Raw genomic sequence first — 13,321 nt, forward strand, 5'->3', positions numbered from 1 at the left:
GCCTTGGTTTCTTCACCAGCAAAATGGGGACGACACTTGCATCTTCCTAGCCGGGTGATTTTGAGGACTAAATGAGTTGCTCTATAAAAAGGGCTTAGAAACAGTACCTGGCCCATGACAACAGCTGTCAAGTGTTAGCTCTTAGTATTAAGGCATTTGCCCAAGGTTACACAGTCAGGAAGTGCAGCGCCAAGGTCTGAAGGCCAACGCTGTCACTCCAGAGCCCCCACACCCAAAGTCTACTCTACTGTGGACAACATAGCTTATCTAGCTCTTAAAGAGCAGCCTCTCTCTGCTGGTCCTTGTAGTGCACCCAAGGGCATCCTATTTGGAATTTAAAGGTGCCCTCTGGGCAGTCATTTAAGCAAACATTATATTTTCAACAATCCTCCTTTCACACAGCATTCTAAAACGAATACATGCCAAAGTCTGAAGTCACCACCGTGCCACCAACACACAGCAAGAGCTGGGAAGTGTCCTTGTGGGGAAGGGAATAAACACAGACTCAGTCTATGCCCTCTCCCTCCCAAGCCAAACACCTCACAAGGGAACTGACTCCCCATCCTGGGCCCCTCTTCCCTGGATTGGGTTCAAGTGTCCAGCTCTGGGCACACTTCAGTGGGCACAGCCTGGCCACACCTCTAACCCTGTCTGCTGTCCTTCAGGCAGCCCCAAGCAGCTACAAACATGTTAAACCTGCAGAACCCCTGGTTTCAGGCCTCACCGCAAAGTTTGATATATATCCAATTTGGAAGCTTAGTTTAAGGGGAAAAAATCATCCCTTCCAGCTGACACCGAAGCCAAATAAAGGAAGTACAGGGACTTTGAGCACTAGTCCAGGCACGAACTTCCTTTCCTTCACTTAGCCTGGTACTAAACTCGGAGGCCTAATTAATGCCATTCACATTCCAAGCGCCTTAACAACTTCAATGCTGCCTCAAGCGGCAGATGGAGCAGAAGTGCTTCCTCTGTGAGATTCAATAAACTCCCAGGGTGCAGTGGAGGAATTTGAGACGAAATCTCTAACCCACCAACTGCCAGCTATATGGCCTGGGGCGAGGTGTTTCAGTTTCTTCATCCACAAAATGGGGATGATCACACATACCTCATGATATTGCTAGGGAGAGTAACTGAAGGTATGGTGAAGATGAAAGGGTGCTCAGAATTTTCTGTAGGTTAGTCCCTACAGAAGCAAGGTCAGGGGGCTCTCTGGATTAATCATGTTTTATTTTCTATATTTTATAATGTTTTGATAGCTTGAGGACCTGGCTGGCCAGGGAGAGACTGCCTCTCCAAGGTTAGCTAGTTCCTAGAGATAGCAAACAACTTGCCTGCCAGTATGCCTTTCATATGCAAACCAACCAATCCAGAGCCCAGGTCCCCAGTTGCGTGTTTTATCTAACTCACACACACCAAGCCAATCTTTCCTCTGCCCAAAATCACCTCAGGGCCAGGTACTGAACAACTAGAGACCACCCCTATAGCCCAGAGCCTGCCAAAATTATTCAAACTATCCAATCCTAAAATATTTACCCTTCCCTGCCTTGCCTTTCCCACAGGAACCACAACAAAGGCTCTTGCTCATGCCTTCCCCTGGTTCCTTCTGCCTCCTGACCAAACCTGTGCTTCCCCACGTGGCCCTGCATGGCGAGGCCTACCCACTTCTTCTGAAAATTCTAAGTAATAAACTCTTCTTTCAATGGCATTGGCTTCTCTGTGTCATCATTCTGTCACCTCTATAAATAAAATCCCAGAGACAATCAAAACACCCTTGCCATTCCAGACACTTAGTACTCACTATGAAAACTCAGGAACCAAATAGCTTTAGAAAATTTACTATTCAAACTAGGATCCAAGTAAATTCAATAAGCAAGGGATACTTGTATTATGTATTCTGAGTCCTTAATACTCTCAAGATTAAGGATGCTGTTGGGGACCAGCAGCTGTTTCCCCAAAGAGGTGGCACAAAATATATAAGCCAACAGAGCTGCAAATGTGTGAAGCCCCATGCTAGATACTCTCGCAAAGACATATAAGTCTTCAAAAAGCATGTAAACCGGTTGTGGAAATGACATTCAACTTCCCCAAATACATGTATTTATTATATTACATATGGTAATAAGGGAAAATACAAAATGAATGTTACATACTGTTAAAGTTCAGAGTAGCAAAAAATCACCAATAATACAAATAAAAGTCAATAGAGAGTCAAGCATAACAACTTAAAGGATATTAGAATGTTCTAGGACCAAGTCCAACTCTGAGGTTCACTCCCATGGTTTTCCTACACAAGTGGGAAAACCCTCCACTTGATAGTTATTGGTATTCAGCCCCTTTGCCTCTCAGGCTGCTACTGCCTCCTTCTTGGAAGCTCTCTCTGACCTAAGCCATCAGTCCCTTAGCTGTGGCTGTTCTTTCAATGGGCCACAATGCCGCTCATACTTCCGTGAAGTTGGAGCATGTCTTCAGTCCACTGCAGATCCACTTCAATGCATCATCTAATAGCTACCTGAGGATCCAGCTGATGCATCCTTGAGGTAATGTTTTTCTGAGAATGCCATACCAAAGCTAGAGGCTAGGCCATATGATTGTGCCTCGTCATTGGTTATTAGTTCATGTTAACAGAGGCCACCGGGGAAACTGATCCAAAAGTCAGCCATGCCAACCAGAACTGGGCCAAGCAAGCAGTGCTCTGGGTTGGCTTTCATTCTGGACTGCAGACGGAATTTTCAGTAAATACACTGTATGTGACTTGCTTTTCCTCAAGAACTGGAAAGTTTTCTGAAGAATTCTCCATTTCCCATTAGATGCTAAAAACGTGTTTCCAATTTTGTTTATTTACTTACTTGACTCTTGCATTTGTTTAATGCTTGTTTAGTTGTCCTTTATAAGGCTTATGACAGGAATGTCTGCTTTGACAGGAACCTCCAGGAAGGCGGAGCGTTCTTCATCTGTTACTCCTAAGGTTGCATGCAAGGGAATGAGTGTGGGTTTCAGAATCAGATGTACTTGGCTTTGATTGCTGGATCTGCCCCTCACCAGCTGTGTGACATTGAGCAAGTTACCTAAACCCCTCTGAGTATCTTTTCCGTTCAGCACAATGGTAATAGTCATACCTATCTCACAGGGTTCTTGTGAAGATTAAATGAAATAACATGCATAAATCCTTAGCACAGTGCCAGGTACACTGCAAATGCTCAAAAAATACTGAGTTTTCTAGCCTAGCACTAGCTAACAAAAGCTTTTAAGTGCCTACTATATAAAAAAAGGATATAATGATATGGTTCTTGACCTCAAAGAAACGGTAAAGTGATGTTGTTAAGACATACGGCAATGGCTATGATGAAAGCGTATTAGTCAGGATAGATTAGGTTAAGCTGCAGTGGCAAATAACCCCAACATTTCAGCAGCTTCAAACAATAAAAGTCTCTTTCATGCTCATACTATATGTCTAGCATGAGCAGCTCGGGGGTTCTGTTCTGCTTCATCCTCGTTCAGACACACAGGCTAACAGAGACTCCCACTATACAGAATGCAGCTGGTTGTCTTGGCAGAGGGAGGAGGAGAAGGAGAACTGCACTCTGGCTCTTAAACATACCTGAGTACAACAATTCCATTCATACATCATTGACCAAGAAGAGTCACCTGGCCATCCATAATTTCAAAGGAACAGGGAAGTATAGTTTTCCTGCATGCCCATAAGTAGAATGGAACCAGAGATTGATGAAAGTACTCATGTCTTCCACAGAAGGCATACAATGTGTGACGAGGTCATAAAGAAAGGAAACCTTAAGTTTGCCTTGGTCTCCAGAAGAGCCTCCGTCAGGGAGGTAACTCTTGTGATGAAACTTTGAAAATGAACTACAACTTGCCAGATAGGCAGAGGAACAAGAGGTGTCCCAGACAGAGAGACTAGCATGTGCAAAGTCTTGGAGGCCTAAGAAAGCATGATGGTCTCTGGGAACAAGTTATTCAGTGTTACCAGGAAGGAAAGGGTGATTTAGGAAGAAGTGGGGACTGAGGTTGGACCAGTGATAGATCACATCACGATAAGGAGTTCAGATTTTATCATGCAAACGATGGGGGCAGGCGCAGAAGCATTGAAAGGTCCTGAGCAAGGGAGTGCCAGGATTAGGTTATTTGTTCATCTATTCAGTCCACAAATATTTATTGAGTGACTACTAAGAGCGAGGCACTATTCAAACAAATTGAGGATATATTGATGAGCAAAGATGAGGTTGCTGCCCTCGTAGAGTTCAAACCCCAATGTCGGAAAAGGCGCTATGGAAGCAGTATGAGGAATGAATTAGAAGGGGTTGGTTGAGATGAGAAGCAGAGAAACCAGGGAAGAGGGCATTGCGATAGTATAGATGAGTAATAACATGGGCCTAAACCATAAACAGCAGCAAGAATGAAGAGTTAAGGACAGATAAGAGACATTGAAAGAATCAACAGAACTTGGGGACAATGAAAGGTAAGAGTAAAGAAGTGGGAGGAGTTATGAATGACTCTCTGTTTTCCTGCTTGGACAACTAGATGAGTGTCAACACCATTCACCAAGACTGAGAATTTAGAAGGAAGAACAGGTTATGAAGAGATGATGGATTTTGTCATGAGTGTGTTAACTTTGATGTGGTGTTTTTCCCACAGGAATTTGGGTGTATCTAGAATTCAAGAGATGTCTATATGCTTAAAAAATATATTTGAGGGGCTGGCCCCGTGGCCGAGTGGTTAAGTTCGCGCGCTCCGCTGCAGGCGGCTCAGTGTTTCGTTGGTTCGAATCCTGGGCGCGGACATGGCACTGCTCATCAGACCACGCTGAGGCAGCGTCCCACATGCCACAACTAGAAGAACCCACAACGAAGAATACACAACTATGTACCAGGGGGCTTTGGGGAGAAAAAGGAAAAAATAAAAATCTTTAAAAAAAAAAAAATATATATATATATATATATTTGAGAATAAACAGAAGGGAGCAGAAACAATGGGAGAGAACCTAAATTGAGGGCAAGTGTGTACGTCTTCTCCCTTCCAAGACCATGCTAGTATGATAATAGGGTATTTAAGAACATGTAAGCAGACAACAACAAAGCAAATAAAAAAGTGGATAGCACTCCAACAATTTGTTGCCTCCAGGAAACACACCTCAGCCCCAAGGACAAACACAGACTCAGGGTGAAGGGGTGGAGGACAATACTTCAAGCAAATAGCAAGGAAAAAAAGGCAGGTGTTGCAATTCTCATATCAGACCAAGTGGATTTCAAAATAAGACAGGTAAAGAGAGACACAGAGGGACAATATATAATGATCAAAGGGACACTTCATCAAGAAGAAATAATGCTTATAAATATCTATGCACCCAACACAGGAGCACCAAGATTCATAAAGCAACTATTAACAGACCTAAAAGAAGATGTTAAAAACAACACAATAATAGTAGGGGACCTCAACACCCCACTCACATCAATGGACAGATCATCCAGACAGAAAATCAACAAGGAAATAGTGGAGCTGAATGAAAAACTAAAACAATTGGACTTAATAGACATATATAGAACACTCCACCCTGAAAGAGCTGAATACACATTCTTCTCAAGTGCACATGGAACATTCTCTAGGATAGACCATATGTTGGGAAACAAGGCAAGCCTCTACGAATTAAAAAAAAAATGAAATAATAACAAGCATCTTCTCAGATCATAGTGCTATAAGGCTAGAAATTAATTACAAGAAAAAAGCTGAGAAAGGGACAAAGATGTGGAGACTAAACAACACACTACTGAACAAGCAATGGATCATTGAAGAAATTAAAGAAGAAATAAAAAAATACCTGGAAACAAATGAAAATGATAGCATGCCATACCAACTCATATGGGATACAGCAAAAGCTGTATTAAGAGGAAAATTCATTGCAATACAGGCACATCTTAACAAACAAGAAAGATCCCAAATAAGCAACCTTAAAGCACACCTAACTGAACTAGAGAAAAAAGAACAAATGAAGCCCAAAGTCAGCAGAAGGAGAGAAATAATAAAAATCAGAGCAGAAATAAATACTATTGAAACGAAAAAGGTAGTAGAAAGGATCAATGAGACAAAGAGCTGGGTTTTTGAGAAGATAAATAAAATTGACAAACCACTAGCCAGACTTACAAAGAAAAAAAGGGAGAAAGCTCAAATAAACAAAATCAGAAATGAAAGAGGAAAAATAACAACAGACTCTGCAGAAATACAACAGATTATAAGAGAGTACTACAAAAAGCTATATGCCAACAGAATGGATAACCTAGAGGAAATGGATAAATTCTTGGACTCCTACAATCTCCCAGAGCTCACTCAAGAAGAGGCAGACAATTTGAATAGACCAATCACAAGGAAAGAGATTGAAACAGCAATCAAAAACATCCCAAAGAATAAAACCCCAGGACCAGATGGCTTTCCTGGGGAATTCTACCAAACTTTCAGAGAGGATTTAATGCCTATCCTTTTCAAACTATTCCAAAAAATTAGGGAAGATGGAACACTTCCTAACACATTCTATGAGGCCAACATCACGCTGACACCAAAACCTGACAAGGACACCACGAAAAAAGAGAACTACAGGCCAATATTACTGATGAACATAGATGCAAAAATTCTAAACAAAATTTTGGCAACCAGAATTCAGCAATTCATCAAAAGAATCATACATCAGGATCAGGTGGGATTCATACCAGGGACACAGGGATGGTTCAACATCCGCAAATCAATCAACGTGATACACATCAACAAACTGAGGAATAAAAACCACATGATCATCTCAATAGATGCAGAGAAGGCATTTGACAAGATCCAACAGCCATTTATGATTAAAACTCTCAACAAAATGGGCATAGAAGGAAACTACCTCAACATAATAAAGGCCATATACGACAAACCCATAGCCAACATCATACTCAATGGGCAAAAACTGAACCCCATCCCCCTGAAAACAGGAACAAGACAAGGATGCCCTCTATCACCACTCTTATTTAACATAGTACTGGAGGTCCTGGCCAGAGCAATCAGGCAAGAAAAAGGAATAAAAGGAATCCAAATAGGGAGGGAAGAAGTGAAACTCTTGCTGTTTGCAGACGACATAATCTTATATATAGAAAACCCCAAAGAATCCATTGGAAAACTGTTAGAAGTAATCAACAACTACAACAAAGTTGCAGGGTATAAAATCAATTTACATAAATCAGTAGCATTTCTATACTCCAGTAATGAACCAACAGAAAAAGAACTCAAGAATACAATACCATTCACAATCGCAACAAAAAGAATAAAATACCTTGGGGTAAATTTAACCAAGGAAGTGAAGGACCTATATAATGAAAATTACAAGGCCTTTCTGAGAGAATTGGATGACGACATAAGGAGATGGAAAGACATTCCATGTACATGGATTGGAAGAATAAACATAGTTAAAATGTCTATTCTACCTAAAGCAATCTACAGATTCAACGCCATCCCAATCAGAATCCCAATGACATTCTTTACAGAATTAGAACAAAGAATCCTAAAATTCATATGGGGCAACAAAAGACCTCGAATTTCTAAAGCAATCCTGAGAAAAAAGAACAAAACGGGAGGCATCACAATCCCTGACTTCAAAACATACTACAAAGCTACAGTAATCAAAACAGCATGGTACTGGTACAAAAACAGGTGCACAGATCAATGGAACAGAATTGAAAGCCCAGAAATAAAACCACACATCTATGGACAGCTTATCTTTGACAAAGGAGCTGAGGGCATACAATGGAGAAAAGAAAGTCTTTTCAACAAATGGTGCTGGGAAAACTGGAAAGCCACATGTAAAAGAATGAAAATTGACCATTCTTTTTCACCATTCACCAAAATAAACTCAAAATGGATTAAAGACCTAAAGGTGAGACCTGAAACCATAAGCCTTCTGGAAGAAAACGTAGGCAGTACACTCTTTGACATCAGTATTAAAAGGATCTTTTCAGACACCACGCCTTCTCAGAGAAGGGAAACAACAGAAAGAATAAACAAATGGGACTTCATCAGATTAAAGAGCTTCTTCAAGGCAAATGAAAACAGGATTGAAACAAAACAACAACCCACTAACTGGGAAAAAATATTTGCAAGTCATATATCTGACGAAGGCTTAATATCCATAATATATAAAGAACTCTCACAACCCAACCACAAAACATCAAACAACCCAATCAAAGAATAGGCTGGAGACATGAACAGACATTTCTCCAAAGAAGATATACTGATGGCCAATAGGCACATGAAAAGATGCTCATCATCGCTGATCATCAGGGAAATGCAAATCAAAACTACACTAAGATATCACCTTACACCCGTTAGAATGACAAAAATATCTACAACTAATAGCAACAAATGTTGGAGAGGTTGCGGAGAAAAAGGAACCCTCATACACTGCTGGTGGGAATGCAAACTGGTGCAGCCACTATGGAAAACAGTATGGAGATTCCTCAAAAAACTAAAAATAGAAGTACCATACGATCCAGCCATCCCACTACTGGGTATTTATCCAAAGAGCCTGAAGTCAGCAATCCCAAAAGTCCTGTGCACCCCAATGTTTATTGCAGCACTGTTTACAATAGCCAAGACGTGGAAGCAACCGAAGTGTCCAGCAACAGACGAATGGATAAAGAAGATGTGGTACATATATACAATGGAATACTACTCAGCTGCAAAACAGAACAAAATCATTCCATTTGCAATAACATGGATGGACCTTGAGAGAATTATGTTAAGTGAAATAAGCCAGCGAGAGAAGGACAATCTGTGTATGACTCCACTCATATGAGGAATTTAAAATTATGGACTAAGAATAGTTTAGTGGATACCAGGTGAAAGGTGGGGTGGGGGGTGGGCACAAAGGGTGAAGTGGTGCACCTACAACATGACTGACAAACATTAACGTACAATTGAAATTTCACAAGATTGTAACCTATCAATAACTCAATAAAAAAAAAGTGGATAGCACTGAACAACATGTTCAACAGAAATGATTGAAGGAAAGCAAACTGATTTCTCAAGGTTCAACCTAAAGTGCTTGCAGAAGGGCTGATTCACCCTCCAAAGAACATTAAAGACGAGAAAATGACCTTGGAAATTAAAAATGATAACTAATAAAACAATCAGTAGTAAAGGACAATGGTAATGTTGAAGAAATGTCCTACGCAGCATATCAAAAGTCTAAGAGATGGAAAATTAGGAAGTTTAAAGACTTGGATAATCAATCCTGGAGGTCCAACGGCTGACTAATAGGAATTCTAGAAAGAGAATGCAGTGAGAGAATGAAGGAAATTATCAAGAAATAATACCCCCAAAATGTCCCAGAGTTGAGGAACAAATTTCCAGATCGAAAGGCCCCGTCAAGTACATACACAGTAACCAAAAACAGGCCCACATCAAAGCATATAACTGTGAAACTTCACAACACCTAGGTCATCAACATAAAACTAAAATCTCCCAGGGAGATAAAAAACATAGTTCATATACAAAGGAATGAGAATCATAATGACATCACAGGGTAGATCATAGACCTAAATATGAAAGTAAGACAATAAAGATTCCTGAAGAATCACAAGAAGAATGTCTTTGTGATGTTGGGGAAGGCAAAGATTTATTAAACAAAACGCAAAATGCACCAGTTGTTGAAAAATGAATAAACTGGACTTTAGTAAAATTAAATACACCACTAACAAAGTGAATAAGCAAGTCATAGCCTATGAGAAGATAGCCTCAATACATATAACTGACAAATGACTTGTATCCAGAATATGTAAAGAATTCCTTCAAATCAATAAAAAAGATAAAGGTAATATTTATGAGGTGTTTTTATCGAGGTAACATTGGTTTATAACATTATATAAATTTCAGGTGTACGTCATCATATTTCAATTTCTGTGTAGATTACATCATGTTCACCATGCAAAGATTAATTACAATCCATCACCACACACATGTGCCTAATCACTCTTTTCACCCTCCTCCCTCCCCCTTTCCCCTCTGGTAACCACCAATCCAATCTCTGTTTCTATGTGATTGTTTGTTATTTTTATCTTCTACTTACAAGTGAGATTATACAGTATTTGACTTTCTTCCTCTGACTTATTTCACTTAGCATAATACCCTCAAGGTCCATCCATGTTGTCACAAATGGCTGGATTTCATAATTTCTTGTGGCTGAGTAGTATTCCGTTGTGTATATGTTCCACATCTTCTTTAGCCATTCATCCCTTGATGGGCACCTAGGTTGCTTCCAAGTCTTAGCTATTGTGAATAATGCTGCAGTGAACATAGGGGTGCACGTATCGTTACATATTTGTGTTTTCATGTCCTTTGAATAAATACCCAGCATTAGAATAGATGGATCATATGGTAGTTCTATTCTTAATTTTCTGAGAAATCTCCATACTGTTTTCCGTAGTGGCTGCACCAGTTTGCACTCCCACCAACAGTGTATGAGAGTTTCCTTCTCTCCACATTCTCTCCAACACTTGTTATTTCCTGTCTGGTTAATTATAGCCATTCTGACAGGAGTGAGGTGATATCTCATTGTAATTTTGATTTACATTTCCCTGATAGTTAATGATGTTGAACATCCTTTCATGTGCCTATTGGCCCTCTGTATATATCCTTCAGAGAAATGCCTATTCAGATCTTTTGCCCATTTTTTAATTGGGTTGTTAGTTTTTTTGTTGTTGAAATGTATGAGTTCTTTATATATTTTGGATATTAACCCCTTATCAGATATGTGGTTTGCAAATATCCTCTCCCAACTGCTAAACTGTCTTTTCATTTTGTTGATGGTTTCTTTGCTGTGCAGAAGCTTTTTAGTTTGATGGAGTCCCATTTGTTTATTTTTTTCTATTGTTTCTCTTGCCTGGTCAGACATAGTACTTGAAAATATGCTGCTAAGACCAATGTCGAAGAGCATACTGCCTATGTTTTCTTCTAGAAGTTTCATGGTTTCAGGTCTTACATTCAAGTCTTTAATCCAGTTTGAGTTTTTTTCTGTGTATGGTGTAAGATAATGGTCTATTTTCATTCTTTTGCATGTAGCTGTGCAGTTTTTCCAACACCATTTATTGAAGAGACTTTCCTTTCTCCATTGTATGTCTTGGCTCCCGTGTTGAAAATTGACTGTCCACAGATGGGTGAGATTATTTCTGGGATCTCGCTTCTGTTCCATTGATCTGTGCATCTGTTTTTGTGCCAGAACCATACTATTTTGGTTACTATAGCTTTGTAGTATATTTTGAAATCAAGGAATGTGATACCTTGAGCTTTGTTCATTTTCTCAGGGTTCTTTTGGCTATTTGGGGTCTTTTGTTGTTCCATACAAATTTTAGGATTCTTTGTTTTATTTCTATGAAAAATATTGTTGGACCTTTGATAGGGATTGAATCTGTAGATTGCTTTATGAAGTTTGGACATTTTAACTATGTTAATTCTTCTAATCCAAGAGCATGGAATATCTTTCCATTTCTTTGTGTCTTCTTCAATTTCTTTCAACAATATTTTATAGTTTTCATTGCATAGATCTTTCACCTCTTTGGGTAAGTTTATTCTTGGGTATTTTATTCTTTTTGTTGCAATTGTAAATGGGATTGTATCCTTAATTTCTCTTTCTGCTATCTTGTTGTTAGCATTTAGAAACACAACTGATTTTTGTGTGTTGATTTTGTATCCTCCAACTTTACCATATTCATTTATTATTTCTAAAAGTTTTTTTGGTGGGTTCTTTAGGGTTTTCTATATATAAAATCACGTCATCTGCAAATAGTGACACTTTCACTTCTTCCTTTCCATTGGGATCACTTTTATTTATTTATCTTGCCTGATTGCTCTGGCTAGGACTTCCAATACAATGTCAAATAAGAGCGGTGAAAGTGGGCATCCTTGTCTGGTTCCTGTTCTTAGAGGGATAGATTTCAGTTTTTCTACATTGAGAATGATATTAGCTGTGGGTTTGTCATATATGGCCTTTATCATGTTGAGATACTTTCCTTCTATACCCATTTTATTCAGAGTTTTTATCGTAAATGGGTACTGTATCTTGTCAAATGTTTTCTCAGCATCTATTGAGATGATCATGTGATTTTTATTCATTTTGTTAATGTGGTGTATCACATTGATTGATTTGCACATCTTGAACCTTCTCCTCATCCCTAGAATAAATCCCACTTGATCATGATGTATGATCTTTTTAATGTATTATTGTATTTGATTTTCTAGCATTTTGTTGAAGATGTTTGCATTGATGTTCATCACTGATATTGGCCTGTAATTTTCTTTTTTTGTGTTGTCCTTGTCTGGTTTTTGTATCAGGGTAACATTGGCTTCATAGAATGAGTTAGGAAGCTTCCCCTCCTCTCCAGTTTTTTGGAAGAGTTTGAGAAGGATGGGTATTAAGTCTTCTTTGAATGTTTGGTAGAATTCACAAGGGAAGCATCTGGTCCTGGACTTTTATTTTTGGGGAGGGTTTTGATTACTGTTTCGATCTTCTTACTGGTGAGTGGTCTATTCAAATTCCATATTTCTTCTTGATTCAGTTTTGGAAGGTTGTATGATTCTAAGAATTTATCCATTTCTTCTAGATTATCCAATTTGTTGGCATGTAGCTTTTCATAGTGTTCTCTTACAATCTTTTGTATTTCTGAGGTGTCCATTGTAATTTCTCCTCTTTCATTTCTGATTTTACTTATTTGAGCCTTTTCTCTTTTTTTCTTGGTGAGTCTAGCTAAAGGTTTGTCAATTTTGCTTATCTTTTCAAAGAACCAGCTCTTGGTTTCATTGGAATTTTTTTCTATTGTTTTTTTAGTGTCTATTTCATTTAGTTCTGCTCTGATTTTTGTTATTTCCTTCCTTCTACTGATTTTGGGCTTTGTTTGTTCTTCTTTATCCAATTCCTATAGGTGCACTGTTAGATTGTTTATTTGATATTTTCTTTGTTTGTTGATGTAGGCCTGTGTAGCTATAAACTTCCCTCTTAGAACCACTTTTGTTCTTTCCCATAAATTTTGGCATATTTTCATTTTCATGTATCTCCAGGTTTTTTTTTATTTCTCCTTTGATTTCATTGGTGACACAATCGTTGTTCAGTAGAATTTTGTTTAATCTCCACATATTTGTGACTTTTCCAATTTTCTCCCCTTAGTTGATTTCTATTTCATGCCTTTGTGGTCAGAAAAGATGCTTGATATTATTTTAATCATCTTAAATTTATTGAGATTTGTTTTATGGCCTAATATGTGATCAATCCTGCAGAATGTTCCATGTGCATTTG

General features: G+C 38.9%; 1 long non-coding RNA gene across 2 annotated transcripts in view; it reads right to left on the reverse strand.

Annotated features, from left to right (window-relative positions):
* Positions 1-2,139: 2,139 nt before the first annotated feature.
* The window catches only part of LOC106782347 (uncharacterized), a 95,540-nt gene continuing 84,358 nt past the window's right edge, over positions 2,140-13,321 (reverse strand). The window contains exon 4 of one of the 2 annotated variants that reach the window (XR_011430156.1): positions 2,140-2,960. This is a non-coding gene — a long non-coding RNA (uncharacterized lncRNA). The remainder of the gene's footprint in view (positions 2,961-13,321) is intronic. The other variant, XR_011430161.1, reaches the window with a different exon arrangement.

This window comes from Equus caballus, chromosome 21 (genome assembly GCF_041296265.1).
Source record: "Equus caballus isolate H_3958 breed thoroughbred chromosome 21, TB-T2T, whole genome shotgun sequence".
Taxonomy (NCBI): domain Eukaryota; kingdom Metazoa; phylum Chordata; class Mammalia; order Perissodactyla; family Equidae; genus Equus; species Equus caballus.